The 16,956-nt window shown below is 50.9% G+C and overlaps 1 protein-coding gene across 4 annotated transcripts in view; it reads left to right on the top strand.

Annotated features, from left to right (window-relative positions):
• Positions 1–2,480: 2,480 nt before the first annotated feature.
• Positions 2,481–16,956, top strand: part of PLEKHH2 (pleckstrin homology, MyTH4 and FERM domain containing H2) — a 132,160-nt gene continuing 117,684 nt past the window's right edge. For 2 of the 4 annotated variants that reach the window (XM_025179013.2, XM_025179012.2), the window contains exon 1: positions 2,521–2,777. The gene's annotated coding sequence lies outside the window, so the exon portion shown is untranslated. Of the gene's footprint in view, positions 2,778–16,956 lie in introns of all 4 variants that reach the window. The other 2 variants (XM_075925428.1, XM_025179011.2) reach the window with 2 other exon arrangements.

Raw genomic sequence — 16,956 nt, 5'->3', positions numbered from 1 at the left:
TAGTGGGAGGCTAGCCCTCCCCAGCTTTCCCTGGTGGCCACTCTGGCCAACACCAGGGAAACTCTACTGCTCCCCTCCCGGCCCCGGACCCCTTAAAGGGGAATGGGCTGGCTACGGTGCCCGTGCCAGGTGCAAGCCTGCCAGCACCCAGCCAGCAAACCCTGCACCTGGCACGGATCGAGCCAGCCACTCGATGCCCCCCAGCCCTCCCCCTCTTCCCGGGACCAGGCTGGCAGCTCCCGGGAGCTTGCCCGGGACCGCAAGAGGCGGGCACCTGCCTGGTCTAGTGCGGACATCGTGGACCTCGTCCCCGACCTCCGCACGAGGCACAGGAAAGTGGCTGGCTTGGGCAGGAGAGCTGCCAGCCTGGCCACCCAGGAGCAGGTGTGCATGAAAATCAAGGTGGTCCACTGAGACCCCCGACTCTGAGCTTACAATGGCCGTACTGGGTCAGACCAAAGGTCCATCTAGCCCAGTAGCCTGTCTGCTGACAGTGGCCAACCCTAGGGACTCTGGAGGGGATGGACCGAAGACAGTGACCAAGCCATTTGTCTCGTGCCATCCCTCTCCAGCCTTCCACAAACTTTGGGCAGGGACACCACTCCTACCCCCTGGCTAATACCACTCCATGGACCCAACCTCCATCACTTTATCTCACTTCTCTTTAAACTCTGTTCTAGTTCTAGCCTTCACAGCCTCCTGCAGCAAGGAGTTCCACAGGTTGACTCTTTGCTTTGTGAAGAACAACTTTCTGTTACTAGTTTGAAGCCTGCTACCCATTCCTTTCCTTTGGTGTCCTTTAGTCCTTCTATTATGGGAACTAATGGAGAACTTTTCTGTATGCACCCTCTCCACCCCACTCATGCTTTTATAGACCTCTATCATATCCCCCCTCCATCTCCTCTTTTCTAAGCTGAAAAGTCCCAGTCTCTTTAGCCTCTCTTCATATGGGACCTGTTCCAAACCCCTGATCATTTTAGTTGCCCTCCCCCTCCCACCCTCTCCTCTTCCCCTCTCCCACCTCCTTTTCCCAGTCTCCCCCAGTTTTGTTCAATAAAGAGAGAGTCTATTTTTGAACACAATTGTCCTTTATTTTGTACATCAAGAAGGGGGGCTAGGGAGGGGTAAGTGGAAAGAGGTGAGGGAGGAATGGGGTACAAGCTCCCGATGGGGAGGACTGGGCTGGCTCTGCGGGCTTCTGGGGGTGGAACCTCTCCTGCAGCCCCCCGATTCCCCCCTCTCCCCAGATGGCAGCCTGCGGCAAGTGCAGCCGGGCTGATGGCCAAGTGCTGTGATGTGCCCAGTGTGGGTACTCTGGGCAATCCAAGCCAGGACTGCTTTGCAAGCGGGGCACCCCTGAGAACTGTCCTGCCTGGTTTGGCTGGAAGGCTATCAAGTGCTGGCACTTCGGTTGCCCCTCTCAGCTCTGCCGTGTTGCTCCTGCCTTCTACCTTGGAGCTGCCCCCCCTCACCCACCGCCCCCGACACATGGGAGCCTCCTGCTTGCTGTGCAGGATGTGGAAAGAAGAAAAAGGGGGGTATTGATCTCAGGGTATCCCTCTCTCCACTCTGTAGTCCACCGCCACAGAGCAAAGGAGGACAGGTATGGAGAGTTTGCTGGCTGCTTTTGGGAGTGGTGCAGGGCTAGGACAAAGGTGAGCCTGCCTTAGCCCCCTGCACCACCACCCAGAAGCCACCTGTGGTAAATGGTGCCCAGATGGAGCCTGCATTCCAAACCCTTGCCCCAGTTTTGAATCCCTCTTGCACCCCAAACCCCTGCCCCAAGCTTCATAAAAGGAGTGAGGATGAGGGAGGGAGGATGGAGTGAGCAGGGGTGGGAATGAGGTGGGGCAAGAGTATTCGGGTTTGAGGTAGATCCTGGATTGCACTTAAATTCAAAAAGTGATCTCATCCTTAAGAAAGTTGGAGACCACTGGACTAGAAGGATGGGAATGCAATTCAGGGAATCACTGCAAGAGACAAGACAGCTATTTGAACTGTGATGAGACTTCATGTATTAACTGGTTAGAGATGTTTAAATCTTCAAATGTGTTACACGCTCCCTCACAGCTGCGCGTGGGGGTGTTTGCAGCATTGTGCCCCGTGTGCTGCAGCAGTGCAGGAAGGGAGGGGCTGCAGGGGCCGGCAGGGAGAGACAAGGCAATTACTGCAGCTGTACCTTTAAGAGCACACAGGAAGCTGCCCTAGGCTCAGACACGCGTCCCTCTGAGAAGGGAAATAAAAGAGAAACCCTCTCTGCCCCCCACCCCGGATTTGCACCTTTGGGGGGGGCTCACCCCCTGGGTAACAGTTACCCCCTGGCCCCTCCCTGTGTGTGAAGCAAAACCCCTGAACTGGGGCTGGCGCCGTCTCACCCTGCTCCAATCACCCCCCCCCCCGCCTGATTTTCCCTTCCAGCCCCTGCTCTGCCGCACCAGAAAGTTAATTGACCCCCCCAGGCTGGTAAATTTCTGCCCCTGCCCCTCCCCCCCGCTGCGATTCGGCCCCGAGCCCCCGTTGAATGATGGTAAAGAGCCGGGAGCCGCGTCCGAAGCCACGTAAGGGCAGAGTGAGGGCAGCGGCGACAGCAGCTCTTACTGGGCATGCTCCGTTCAGCCTAGGTATGGAGTTCTGAAGGGCAGCTGCCCGCCGCGGGGATGGTGGGACTGGCGCGGGGGAAGCGCTTAGAGCCGCGGCGGTTCGACCCCAGGGGAGTGCGGAGCTGCGAGGCGGGAGACGGAGCCTTCCTGCCCAGCGGCCAGCCGGAGCCTTGCCAGGTTTGACGAGACTTCTCCCCCTTTCCTCCCCTAGGGGCTGGGACTCCGGGACCGCTACTCTGCCAGCCTGGCCACCCAGAGCAGAGCTACAGCCCCCGCTGCCCTTGCCCTCAGCTCCCGGCGGGGCCTGTGTGGCCCTCTCCGGGGAGCCTCATCCCGGCCCCAGGCAGTGTCACAGAAGAATGGCCTGGGGGAGGACAGGGGGCATCGTATGACTTCAAATTGTGATGTCATAGTGTCAGGATTAGGACGTCATAATGTGTCAGTGGCCCCTCACTTTGGGTCATAAGGCCCAGGGCCGGATTAAGGGGGGGGGCTAGCCCGGGCAGCTGCCCTGGGCGCCTGATGGCAGCTCTAAGGGGTGCCGCATGCCTGGGCACCGCGAGGCGCCTGATGGCAGCTCTAAAGGGGTGCCACGTTGCACCCAGGCATGCAGCGCCCCTTTAGAGCTGCCATCAGGCGCCGCGCGGCGCCCCTTTAGAGCTGCCATCAGGCGCCGCGCGGCGCCCCTTTAGAGCTGCCATCAGGCGCCGCGCGGCGCCCCTTTAGAGCTGCCATCAGGCGCCGCGCGGCGCCTGATTGCAGCTGTAAGATGCACCATGTGCCTGGGGCGGGGCCGCGCATGTGTCGTGAGCCTGCTGCCCAGGGCGCATGAATGGCTTGAGCTGGCCCTGATGAGGCCATTGCTCTGGGACAATGAAGTTAGCCAGTGGGGTAACTGAGTCATGCACCAAAGCAGTGCTACAAGACCTGCCTGACATGGGAAGTTGAAAACACGGAGACCTGCATAGTGACTCAGTAGATTTCTGCACACATGCTATTCCCTAAGATTACTCTGTGCCATATGACCTCTCCCTAGAAGAATTTCTCCACTTAATGCTAATAAAGTATGTGTGGATTATTACCATCAATTTACAAATCCTATTAGGGTGTGCAAAGCTTGTTCCTACTGTAATAAGGAGTTATACTTTAATATACTATAATGTAAACAGGATTGGTTTTCACTAACTTTTAAGCATTGCCTGTTTGACAGTGCTTTGTGTACATTGGGCTGTCACTGTACAATCAGTTTGGCCCTACTCCTGCAATGAGCTCGATGTGGGCAGACTCTTCACTCTCCATTTTTCATTACAGCTAGTGGACCTCTTAACAGGTTCACTATGGAGTGCTTCCTGCAGGTAGGGGCCATAGTTGATTTCTCCCCAATGAAAATATCCTTTTAAAATATACAAGGGAACAGAAAACCATCTCTATATTATAACCTGGAATTATACAGGAGTCCATAACCTTCCCCCCTCTCTCCCCAAGTTAAAGGTGTTCTTTCATGTTTCAGTATAGTGGTTAGTGACAAGTTCAAAAATGGCCCCTGGCTGGGAGTGTTCCAAGAAAGACATCTCTCCATGCATGCTCTCAATGCAACACCACTGTTACAACTGCAAGACTGAAAGCCTTGGGAGTTAGGGTTAGGCATGTATAGTCCATATATCACTAGACTTTAATATCTCAAAGTGATTATTTGTTTTGCAGCTGGGAGATAATCCCCCAAGAACTGTTTTGAAAACTGCACAATCCTGGTAAAACAAAAAAACTTATCCAACTGTCCTGTACTGAGGCTTATATAAATTGTTAAACTAAAACAGTGAACTGTATTTTAAATACAATGAAAGACATCAAGTTCATGATATAAAGATCAAAACTTAGTTTTACTTTCCTTATTTAAACTGTCTCCATTCTTTCTGGCCCCTTGGAATGTGTGAAGAATTAATTTACCCCTTCCCCCCCAAAAAAAGTTTAATTGTCCCAGGCTTGTCTAACTTGTCTCAATTAATGTCTGATGTTATAATTATAATTTACAATTTTAATGGGCTGCTGTTAGCTTACAGAAGATCTTAGTTCCTTTAAAAAATAGATCACAGTGGGGAGAGGGAGAAAAGGAAACGTATGTAGGTTACAGTGCTGAATCAGAACACTCGATTAAAGCCAAGAGATGAACTCATTTTTTTCCCTTCCCTTGAGGAATAAAACAAGAAACAGGAAGTCATTGATTCAGAGTAAGATCATTCACTGTGCAATTGTAAACAGTTTATGTTGTGCCAGTAAATATTTCCAGAACCCTTTATGCTTTTTGGAAGATAGGAAATAACTTTTATGGAATGCTTGTTACTGACAATTTATTTCACTTTTTATATCCATGATATATAGATAGTAACTGGATATTAATTAGCTTGTATGCTGAGAAATTCCACTTGGTTTATACACAGTTTATTAACATATATCCATGTACTGAAATGTGCTTGTGCAACAGCCAGATAGCCTTAACTCTATCCTGCACTGGGTACCCTTACAGAGAAGCAAAAATTCCATGACGACCTTAGCTATATAATCTTCCCAGTGACAACAAATACTATTAACCATTGGCTTAGTTAACTCTATCCTTTGTGGCCATACTTAGTCAAAAGGGAAAAAATACTATACAAATTCCTAACTGGACAAATAGCATAAAGTCTTCAATTCCCATTTTGTGTCCACAGACTTGTTCACAAATGAAATTCCCCTTGTATGGATTACGGATGTAAAATACCATTTAATCAGTTAACTGGTTAAACATTGCATTTAACCGGTTAACCAATTAAGTGGAATCCCACAGGTAGGCTGCTGGTTAACAGGTTACCGGTATGCATCTCGCAGTAAGAATGATGCTTACCGTGTAACTGGTTAATTGGTGATCTGTTCACAACCCTAGTGTGGATCTGCTTCTTCCCGCACAAAGTCTGTGGATTATTTGCCTGCCTCCGTGGCACCATCTTCTTGTTTCTGCATAAGGGGTGAAAGTGAAGACTTAGGGAACTAGTAACAGTGGTTGACAGGCTGGTAAAGAATCTTTGCAGCTCTGCAAAGATTCCAATGTGTGGTCAGGGCCCTTAGTATGCCTTCTGAAACAATGTTTCTCTATGCCAGAAAGGGTGACAAGGATCAGAGACCGAGCCTTCCAAAAGACCCATCGCATAGGATGAAGAAACTATCCTTACCTGGAAGGTTTATAGTCAGAGACCTTAGTGCAGCCAACACTTATGTACATGCTTAACTCTATTCATGTGAATAGTCAGATTGAAGTTGATAGACCTGTTTGTGTGCTTAAAGTTAAGAATGTGCGCAAATATTTATAAGGTTGAAGTCTTAAGGCCTTGATTCAGAAAACAATTCTATCAAAGTTAAGTACATACTTTCCCCCCATTGACTTTAGTGGAGAATTAGGTACATGCATAAGGCCTGGTCTACACTGGGAGTTTAGGTCGAACTTAGCCATATTAGGTTTAATTTCTAAACACAGCCAAGCCCATTCCACTGATTTTTTTTTTTTAAGGGCCATTAAAGTTGATTTCTGCATTTTACAAGGAGTCATGCTAAATTCAACCGTTTGACTTTACGGTAGTGCAGAGGCACCGCTGTGATTGTCAAAGTTCTTGGCCTCCCGGAGGTGTCCCATAGTGCCCCGTGGTGAGTGCTCTGGCCAGGACTTTCAATTCTATTGCTCTCCAAGTGAGCAGGAACGGCCCTGGGAAAATTTGAATTTCATTTTCTGCGTGGCAAGCAGTCTTCAGAGCAGGCAGCACACCCGAGCAGCACACCTGACCAAGAGTTCCCAGGGTCGCAGATAAGTACCAGCATGGAGCATGCAGGAGATCCTGGACTTCACTGCTGTGTGAGGAGAGCAATCTTGCAGAACTACGAACCAGCAAAAGGAATGCAGATATCTATGCTAAGATTGCAAAGGGCATGGAGGAGAAAGGATATGCCAGGGATGCCCAGCAGTATCACACAAAATAAAGGAGTTGAGGCAGTCGTACCAGAACACAAAGGAGGCAAATGGACAGTCTGGATCATTGCCACAAACATTCCGCTTCTATAAGCAGCATGCAATACGAAATGGGGAACTGACTAGCTTCCTTAGTCAGTCTGTGGATTCCTCCCAAGACACTCCTCTGGCAGCTTTAGCCTGCAGCGTGGAGGACAGTGTGGATACAGAGGAGGAGGAGAAGAGTGTTCGGCAGTTGAGTGAGATAACCAGTGTCACCAACAGCCAGGACCTTTTCATAACTTTGGAGGCAATCCCCTTCTCCCAGGACGTCTTGCAGCCAGGCACTGATCCCATGGAGGGCACTTCTGGCGAGTTCACATTTTCATCATGCTACAGTTGGATTAAGGCAATGAAGTGTGATCTGTGTTGGCCTCTGTGCCTATACAGTAGAGGGTCCCCGGAACAGCTTGCCAACATGTCTGGAGACAGAGCAGGAATCCTCCTTGCACGTCTCCATAAAGCTGTCATAGAAGAACTCTAATCCTTTTCACAAGATTCCTGCCTTATTTTGTCCTCCATGGTAGGACATCTTTCCATTCCAGTAAGTGGTCTGGCATCATTGCAGCACAAAGTATTACAGCATAAGATCCAGGTTTCTGGCAATAATCAGTCAGCATCTGCTCTCTATCACTCTGCGTGATTCGGAGGAGACTGATATCTCTCATGGCAATCTGGATGAAGCAGGGGAAGCTATTAGCTCAGGAGTGGTTAAAAGGGGCTCCACGGGCTGGATCCAGCACGCCAAGCGAGTTGATCTGGCCCAGGGAGGCCCTGCCACTCCTCCCCAGGCCAATTAGGAGACTTCATGCACTGCCCCCCGCCCCCAGGCCAACCAGGGCCTGGAGGCAGGGGGAAGTAATTGAAGTTTCCTCCCACCCTGCAAGGAGTGTGCACTGTTGACAAGCACCATGTACTCCTGGCCGGGTGGGAGAAGACTTTGTGCACTCCCCTGCCCCCAGGCCCCAGTTGGCCTGGGGGCAAGGGGCAGCGCATGAAGTCTCCTCCCACCCTGCACCGCACACTCCTTGCAGGATTGGGGCAGGGTAGGAGGAGACTTTGCACATCCCCCTGCCCCCAGGTCAATCAGGGCTTTGGGGTGGCGGGAACGTCTGAAGTCTCCTTTCACCCTGCAAGAGGCTTAGCACTTTGTCACCTGCCAGCTGCTGCTCACCTGGCAGTTGACTCTCAGCACGATGCTCCTTTGCAGGGCAGGGGCAGCGAGCAAGAGACTTCACATACTCACTGTCCCCGGGTCCTGACTGACCTGGGGGCAGCAGGGACCATGTGAAGTCTCCCACCACCAGGTGCATGGGTGCCTAGGGGGAACCACTAGCTGTTCACTATAGCTGGCGGTTCTCTCTAGGGGGAGACAGAGACTTTGCAGCTCCCCCACCCCCAAAGGAATCAGGGTCTGTCAGTGGGCAAGCACAGAAGTGTCCTGACCCCACCCCTTCTGCCTGAGGCCCCACCTCTTCCAGAGCAGCCCATGGCCACTTCAAAAATTTCTGAAGTTGCCCCCAGTCAAAAATGTATTGCTCACCCCTGTATTAGCTGATGCCTCTGCATTTGCTCATCCCCAAGAAAGCATGACTTGAGCCCCTACCCTGCCTTGTCGCCACACCTGGACCCTCTCCTCCCCTTCCAGCCACATGGTCCTTAAAAGCTGGTTCACCCCAGCACCGTCTCCATGGGGAGGCAGAGGCGCCGAATTTAAAAGGCAGAGCTGCAGTGGTCTGGGACTGGACATGAGTTGGGACAGCTGAGACCCAGGTTGCGCCAGGTTCCAGATGCTGCGCCTCTGCTTTTTAACTGTAGTAAGTGCTGCCAGGCTTTTATTACATTTTAAAAAGCAGAGCTGCAGTGGTCTGGGAGCGGGCATGAGTCAGGAGAGCTGAGTCTCTGCAAGGCTCTTACTACGTTTAAAAGGCAGAGCTGTAGCAACCCCCCCTTATCGAGTAGTTGATGGAAATTCCATTGACTACTTGATTGACTTAGTAACCACTATTTAACATCCCTAGGGATGACATGTTCAAGGAGCAAATGAAATCTGCCCACTTGGACAGAGAGCTTAAGTGAGTGGAAGAATATGCTGCTGAAGCAGATGTGTGCCTAGTGTGAGGACAGGAGAGAGTGCAGGGAGTGGAAGTGAAGAACCAGGAGAGAGTCTTGAAGATCATAGTGGATGTGATGAACTTCATGGAGGCCTTCTAGAACAGCCACATGCACAGGCATCCTCTCCAGCCCTCAAGGAACCATATTCCCTCCTAACCCTGTTCCATTGTTTCCTCTCCCAGGGGCCCTAGAACGTTAGGGGGAGGTACATGTCAATGGCAGCCTCACACTCAACCGCTTGGGATGCATCCTGAGGCAAAAGGCTGTCCTCACAGTTGTGATCAACCCCTCCCTTAGCTCCCACCATGAACTCTCTTTCTGTCCATGCTGTGTTCCCGACATAAAAACACATGCTTCCAGAACAAGTTTCTTCATTGCTTGTGTTGAAAGAGGGGGAGGGCAACGTTACAGACAAGCACACTGAATGCAAGGGCACCTCGTTGAGAACAACATTCATGACTTTCAAAACTGGCCATTTATAAAACTATCTTTTAAAGCCTCTTTGATTTGTAGTGCCCCTTGCTGTGCTCTTCTTATTACCCTTGTGTCTGGTTGCTCATAAAAACCGGCTAAATGCTGTGCCTCAGTCTCCCACACTGCCATATAACTTTTCCCCTAACTCTCACAAATATTATGGAGCACATGGCAGGCTGCCACTACAGGAATGTTGCATCAGTTGAGGTCTAACCTAGTTAGTAGTCTGTGAAACCTTCAGTTTGAATGTCCAAAAGCACATTTACCACCATTCTGCACGTGCTCAGCTGGTATTTGAACTGTTTTTTACTGTGCTCCAGGCTGCATGGCTGTGTCTAGACTGGCAAGTTTTTCCGCAAAATCATCTGCTTTTGCGGAAAAACTTGCCAGCTGTCTACACTGGCCGCTTGAATTTCCGCAAAAGCACTGACGATCTCATGTAAGATCGTCAGTGCTTTTGCAGAAATACAGGCAGTCCCCGACTTATGTCGGATCCGCACTTATGAACAGGGCTTTTCTCGCCCCGGAGCTCACGGGCGGCGGATCGCCACCCGTGTCCTCCAGGGCGAGAAAAGCTTCTCCCGGTCTCCCTGGACTGCTGGGGGGGTCCAGCAAAACCGCTGGACCCCCCCAGCAGACTAGGGACACCCGAGCAAAGCTGCCCAGGAGGGGGGAGTCCCGCTGCCTGGGCAGCTTTGCTCGTTTGCCCCGGAGCAAAGCTGCCCAGGCGGCGGGACTCCCCCCGCCTGGGCGGCTTTGCTCCTGTCCCCCTGGTCTGCTGGTGGGGGGTCCAGCAAAGCCGCTGGATCCCCCAGCAGACCAGGGACACCCGAGCAAAGCCGCCGCCTGGGCGGCTTTGCTCCCGGGCAAAAGAGCAAAGCCGCCCAGACGGTGGCTTTGCTCTGGTGTCCCTGGTCTGCTGGGGGGGGGGGGGTCCAGCGGCTTTGCTGGACCCCCCCAGCAGACCAGGGGGACAGGAGCAAAGCCGTGGAGCACGCCCGCAGCGGGACAGCCCAAGCGCGCCCGGGCTGTCCCTCTGTGGGCGTGCTCCGAGGCTTTGCTCCTGTCCCCCTGGTCGTCTGGGGGGGGGGGGGGGGGGGAGTGCAGCTAGTGCCCCTCCCCCCCAGCAGACTAGGCTTTTCTTACGTACCCCTGGGGTAGAGCAGCTGGGGGCTGCCGGGTTGGTCCCGCAGCACCGCTCCGGACCAACCCGGCAGCACCCCAGCTGCTCTGCCCCAGGCAACCCCAAGTCAGCCGCTGCTGAATCTGACCAGCGGCTAACTACAGGAAACCCGAGGCAGAGTTGCTCTGCCCCAGGCTTCCTGGAATGAGCCTCTGATCAGTTTCAGCAGCAGCTGACTTGGGGACGCCTGGGTTTCTTAAGTTGAATCTGTATGTAAGTCAGAACTGGCATCCAGATTCAGCAGCGGCTGAAACAGATCAGATTCAGCAGCGGCTGAAACAGATCAGTTTCAGCAGCGGCTGACGCCAGTTCGGAGTTGCATACAAATTCAACTTAAGAACAAACCTACAGTCCCTATCTTGTACGTAACCCGGGGACTGCCTGTACTGTGCTGCTCCCGTTTGGGCAAAAGTCTTTTTCTGAAAAACTTTTGTGCAAAAGGGCCAGTATAGACAGCAGAAATTTGTCTTCCTTAAAAAAGCCCCGATTGTGAAAATGGCTATCGGGGCTTTTTTGTGGAAAAGCGTGTCTAGATTGGCCATGGATGCTTTTCCGCAAAAAGCATCCTGCCAATCTAGACGCGCTTTTCCAAAAATGCTTTTAACGGAAAACTTTTCCGTTAAAAGCATTTCCGGAAAATCATGCCAGTGTAGACGTAGCCCATGTGTACAACTTCATGAGCCATGGGAGCAAGAGGTAGGCTGGGTTGCTAAGGATCACTATTGGCATTATGCATCCAATGGTAATTTCCCATTTGGCAAGGAAGTTCCAGCTTGCAGCTTTCTGAAGAGGCAGAAGTTCCTAAAGATGCATGTGTCGTGCACCTTTCCCAACAATCCCATGTTGATGTTGGTGAAATGGCTCTTGTGATCCATCAGCACCTGCAGCAGCATTGAGAAGTACCCCTTACGGTTTGTGTTCCTTGGAAAGGTGGTCGGGTGTCAAGATTAGGATGTGCATTTTGTCTATTGTTGCTTCATCACAGCAAAGCCCTCCATGTTTCCCAGAGTCACTCCACCCGCTTCACAAAAAGGTATTGATTTCCTTGGCTACTTGGATCACAGCAGCCCACACTGTAGATTCCCCACTCTCAATTGATTTCTGTCTGACTGATACCTGTCTGGCATCAAAGGTTTCCACAGGGCAATTGCCACATGCTTCTCCACAGTCAAAATGGGTTTCATTCTGGTATTCTTGTGCTTCAGGGCAGGGGAAAGCAATTTGCAAACTTCCATGAAAATGGCGTTACGCGTGCAAAGGTTTTGCAGCCACTGTTAATAGTCCCATACCCGTATAACTGTGTAGTCCTACCAGTCCGTATAACTGTGTAGTCCTTCCACTGTGTCCAGAGGATTGGATGCTGGTAGCATTTGCCAGTCATTAACTCAAGTGCTTCGCAAAACAGTATTTTCATTGCCTCCTGCAGTTCTTCCCTGTTCTGGCAGATTCTGGATATACTCCAGCATAAGGCTCAGCATGGTTTATATGATTGCTATAATGCTTTGATGGTCAACAAGATCAATGATTGCTTTTGTGCTTACGCTGCTATTGTGTCTGCGCGGCTAACCAGAGGGGGAAAAGGATGCAAAAAGGCTGTTTACCGTTACTTTCAAGAGGGGAAGAGGGGAGGGAGGAGATGAGTGCACTATGGGACACTGACAACATGTACCTAGAACCACCCACTCCACAGTTTGGGTCCCAGTGTGCGCTGGGAGCATAGCCCAGAATACAAAGGGTTGAGGAACTGTGGGATAGCATCAGTCAATGCATCACTCTCTGGCTATATCTACACTACGATCCTCTTCCGCAAGAAGAACTGCAAATGAGAGTGTGACATATGCAAATGAGCACTCCATTTGCATTTCCTCTTGCAGAAGAGGATCATAGACGTAGCCTCGAGTCGATGGTAGCCACTTACTGGGGATGTGCTTCTTTGAATTATGTGAACTTCTTGTGCACAGTGGGGAGATGCACCTTCAGCTTTACAAAATTGGGTGCTAAAAACCAACCTTCATAAATTTGACCTTATCTTGTAGCTTAGACATGGCCTAACTGTTTTTCTGGAAAGGGATGGACTTCAGTACTTGCATCACTGCTTTCTTGGGACTTAACTACAGACACTTATAGGATAGGGAATGGAGATGTAATATCCAAGCAAATGTAATATCCAAGCAAATGAATATACTGAAGATTTGACAACATAGCCTTTGTCAATCACAGTTGGTTGTTAGTTGTTTTTGTTTCTGCTGTTCTTCTAATTTTTCTAATTTGAGGCAGAGGTCAGGGGAGGAATAAGGAAATTCATAAGAGAAAAGGAGTTAATAAGAGCAAGGTAGGGGGAGGGGGAGGAAGAGGCACAATCAGTTTGTTAACCTGATTAGCCACATTCAGCAAATGGTTTTATAGGCATCACAGCAGAGGAGAATCTTAAATAGGGATTTAAAGTAGAAGGCAGTGGCTCTTCAGATTTTAAGAAATTGGAAAAAGCATGAAGGTACCTGAGTATAATCAAAATTGCCAGTGTCAATTAGTTCAAACAAGGTACATAATTACTATGGAGAACAATTAATTTCAATGCCTACTTGAATTAATGGCCCAAAACTTGCTTACCACAGAGTTATGGTTGCCCACTGATGCCTTATGTTCTTTCCACATCTGGAGAGTGGCTAACTCGTATCCTCTGAAAGCCCAACAAAGATGAGTTGAGTAACAAATTTAAACCTCTGAACACCAAGACTACGTCTACACTACATGCTTCTTGCGCAAAAAGCCTTTTGCGCGAGAGTTTTTGCGCAAAAACTTCTTTCACAAGAGCACATCCACACCTCAAAGCACATGGCAAAAGCGATGTGCTTTTGTGCAAGAGAGCGTCCACATTGCATGGATGCTCTTGCGCAAGAAAGCTCTGATGGCCATTCACAGAATGGCCATCATAACACCTGTGTGTTTTTTCCCACTGGGGTTTCTTGCACAAGAAACTCCTCCAGAGCATCCACACTTGCCTTTTTGCGCAAGAACTCTTGCACAAAAGGGAGTTATGCCTCGTAAAAGGAGGATTACCTATGGTGGAAAAATCTCTCTGTTCTACTGTTTTATTCTTGATTTCCTTGAGCAAAAGCGCATTTGAGGTGTGGACGCTCCATGGGTTTTTGCGCAAAAACCTTGCCTCTCGCCATGTGCCAGCACCCAGATGTGCCCCCAGTCACTAGCTGCCCTGCACCGTGTCCCTGGGTCCTGCTCACAACGCATGTGTCAGCACTTGGCAACTTTGACTCTGCTTTAATTATGGCGTTGGACAGTTATTCTGCTTGCTTTAAAAAAATCGCACACATCCCCAGTGTCCCTCAGCTTAGTTCTCCACCTCGTTGGCATAGGTCACTGCAGTCATGGGAGGCACTGACATTTGCCCGGTAGTCCCTTCACTTCCCTTGCATTGTCTCCTTGTTCCCCATCACTCTGCCTCTCTAACACAGATGAGTCCTTTCTCCAAGTCTCACAAATAATGCAATTTTGGCCTCTTCTGGAGCCAGTATCTCCGCAACAGGAAAAGCTCCAACATTTGTGCAATATTCAGGCTATACAAGGAGAAAAACCCTTGTGTTGTTTACCTTCCTCACTTTTCTGCTTCCTGGAGAACAGCTTATCACAGGTGCTTTTGGAAGCAGGCAGAACTCTCTCCCTTTCCTCCTCCTCAAGAGCAGGCTTTGGATAGAGAAAAGAAGACGTGGAGAAGGCAATACCTCCTCTCCCCATCTCTCTTATGAAAATGTATCAAAAAGAGCCTCAAGGTGCTTTAAGGCTCCTTCCTTCCCCCTCTCTTGTGAAAAACAGGTCCAGTTCTTCTCCACTCTTCCTTTCTAATGGTGCAATCCCAGGTCTATAAGAGGAGAAAGGAGAACCTTCTGGGATCTGTCCTCCCACCAGACCTGGTAATGGGTGAAGAACCTCTACACCTCCAGGAGGAGGAGGAAAGGTGCTCTGAAAGCAGAGAGTAGACATGAGGTTGCAGGCAATGGGAGTGCAAAGTTGTTTGAGTGGGTGGGTGGACTGGGTTGGATATGAGAGCTGGGAGGGGCACATAATTAAGTGATTGGGTTTGTGAGTACAGAGTTAGTGTGGGCCTGACTGAGGCACAAAACTGATTGACATTGGGGGTAGTGCCCTCCTGTCCCCAGCACGTTCTAAGTGCTTCTAATGCTGTCCCTTCCCAGTCACTGCTTTGTAGCCTGGCAGCTACTGTACCTGAGAGAGCCTGGCTGTGGAGACAGCTTCTGCTTCCTGCTGAGTGAGACAGAAGTGTATAGTGGGGAGGAGGGAAATCTGGCTCACTCATTCCTGATCCCCAGCACCTAAGTGGGGAACAAAAGCAGCTTCCCAAGCCAGGCTCTCTCAAGCAGCCTGAGCCACTAGTCCACCATGCTGCACAGCAGATTCCCAACAGCCGGAAGGGGCTGGTTCTATCTCTTCTCTGTCTGGCCCCTTGCCTTTTCCACTTCCCAGCATCTGGAGTACTTGCCCCATGCACCCTGCAACAGGTCAGCCCTCTACTGACTCTTCCTGCTCCTGCTTCATTCCCACCCTGTGCATCACTAAACAGCTGATTGTAGCCTGCAAGAGGCACTGTGGAGAAGAATGGAGAGCTCATCTGCTGGCAACAGGCTATGCACGAGGAGCTAGGAAAGGACCAACCACTGGGTGCTGAGTAGTCACTGTTCCCCCCCCCCCCCCCATGAGTGCTTCAGCATCCAGCCCCAGAGTCAGAACCTATATCTACTAAACTTCAGGAATTCCTATCCATTCTTACCTCCAGAAGAGTGACTGCTACTTTGCCACCCTACAGTTTTTATCTTTTGCCCATTTGTTGGCTTTATGTATACCCCACCTGGAAACAGGTGGGGTATACATAAAGGTGAGCTTGCGTATAAAGATGAGCTTGAGCTGATTGCAGCCTGCCCAGAGCCTAAATCTGTCCCATGTTTCCTGCTCAGTTGGTTGGTTGTGCTTGCGTGGCCTAATTCATACGTCTCATGGCCAGTGTGGGCAGCCTCCTCCCCCAATCAGACCCATGATTTTTGAACTTTTTGAGATTACAGACACCTGCCTCTCTGCAGTTTTGGCAGAGATCCCTTTAACAGAGGAGGTAGCGAGGGTATACAGGAAGAGTGCAGGCAACCAAGCCTAAAATGTCTGTCTGGTATTTCCCCCCTCCCCCCCCCCACCCAGAAGGTGAAAATCCCAGGCTGTCCAGCTCAATATGGAGGCAGCCTGGCAACCCTAGTGCTTACTGGGTTCTGCAGGGGAGCTGTCCGGCCCGGCACAGGGAGGCAAGATGACAGGTGGCCACCAGCAGCCTGTTAGGGCCAAATAGCCTCACCATGTGGTTTTTAAAGGGGCCGCGGTGGTGGTGGTGGTGGTGGTTTTTTGCTTTGTTTTGTTTTTTGCTTAACAAACTTTTTTCTGGTGTGGTTTTTTTGTTGTTGTTGTTCGGTATTTTTTCTGAAACCATCTGGCAACCCTACCCAAGGCAGCATGCTGAGAGTAGGGCCTAACTAGTGGATGCAGGGACAGGAGTTTGTTCTCTTGTGGCGATTAATGGGGGTAGTCCTGTGCAGAGACCCCCCACGCTTGCGGGGTCTCTGGGTGTGCCCCGGCCCGGTAAGCTGTGAGAGGTGCCTGCCTACCTAACACGTGCTTATCAGTGATATGAGCACCACACCAGCTTTGTCCAGGGCGCTCCTGAGTTCGTATAGCCGGGGCACCCTGACTCCACCCAGTCCTGCAGCCTCTGCCCAGCCAGGTGGCTTCCAGGCCCAGTCTGGCATGCTCCTGGGAGCAGCTTTCCCTTAAGACATTGCTATTTCTGGTCAGGCAGCTGGATCCTGGCTGGGGCTCAGGGGATCAGCTCAGCCACTCCCACTCTCCAATGGGGAACTGCCCACAAGGCCCTGTCCCCTCCTTGCCATGATGTGTTGACCTGGGGCAGAGGAAGCTCCTGAGCCATTGGCTGGTCCCTGCAGAGGCTGTAACAAAACCCAGACCCCCAGTGCCAGACCCAGCCAAAAAGTTTGTGTCCATTGCAGCGTGGGACCCTGAAGACACGGGGATCAAGGCTTCCACCTTGCTTGCCTTAACCTAAAGCCAGGCCGGCAGGCAACAGTGGGGGTAGGGTGAGTACTTCCTGAAGGGAGGGTGGAAAGGGTAGATATGCGTGCTGTAGTTTTTTGGAAGGGACAACTGAAGCCCCTCCTATGTCATCCTTTCTGTGTAAACTTTGAGACTCTCTAGGGAAGTTAGTGTGTAGTCGTTTAAACGGTTAAATGATGAGCTTGGACTTATCAGTTAATCCAATTGACTAGATGCATTTCCTTCTCCCTTGCTGCCTCTATACGGATAGAGGCAGCATCGCGCAGGGGGGAGGGGGAGCAGGCGGGAGCTGATAAGCGTGCAGAGCTGGCTTTTAAGACAGCTCTCTGCACATGCCGCCTCCCCCCCCCTCCCCTGCTACCTTCCACAGTTGCGGAAGGGAGGGTGGAAGCCAGTGCTTGCAGGGA

This window comes from Pelodiscus sinensis, chromosome 3 (genome assembly GCF_049634645.1).
Source record: "Pelodiscus sinensis isolate JC-2024 chromosome 3, ASM4963464v1, whole genome shotgun sequence".
NCBI classification, from domain to species: Eukaryota; Metazoa; Chordata; order Testudines; family Trionychidae; genus Pelodiscus; species Pelodiscus sinensis.
The sequence above is the reverse complement of the archived record's forward strand: the minus strand, read 5'-3'. Positions and strand labels throughout refer to the sequence as shown.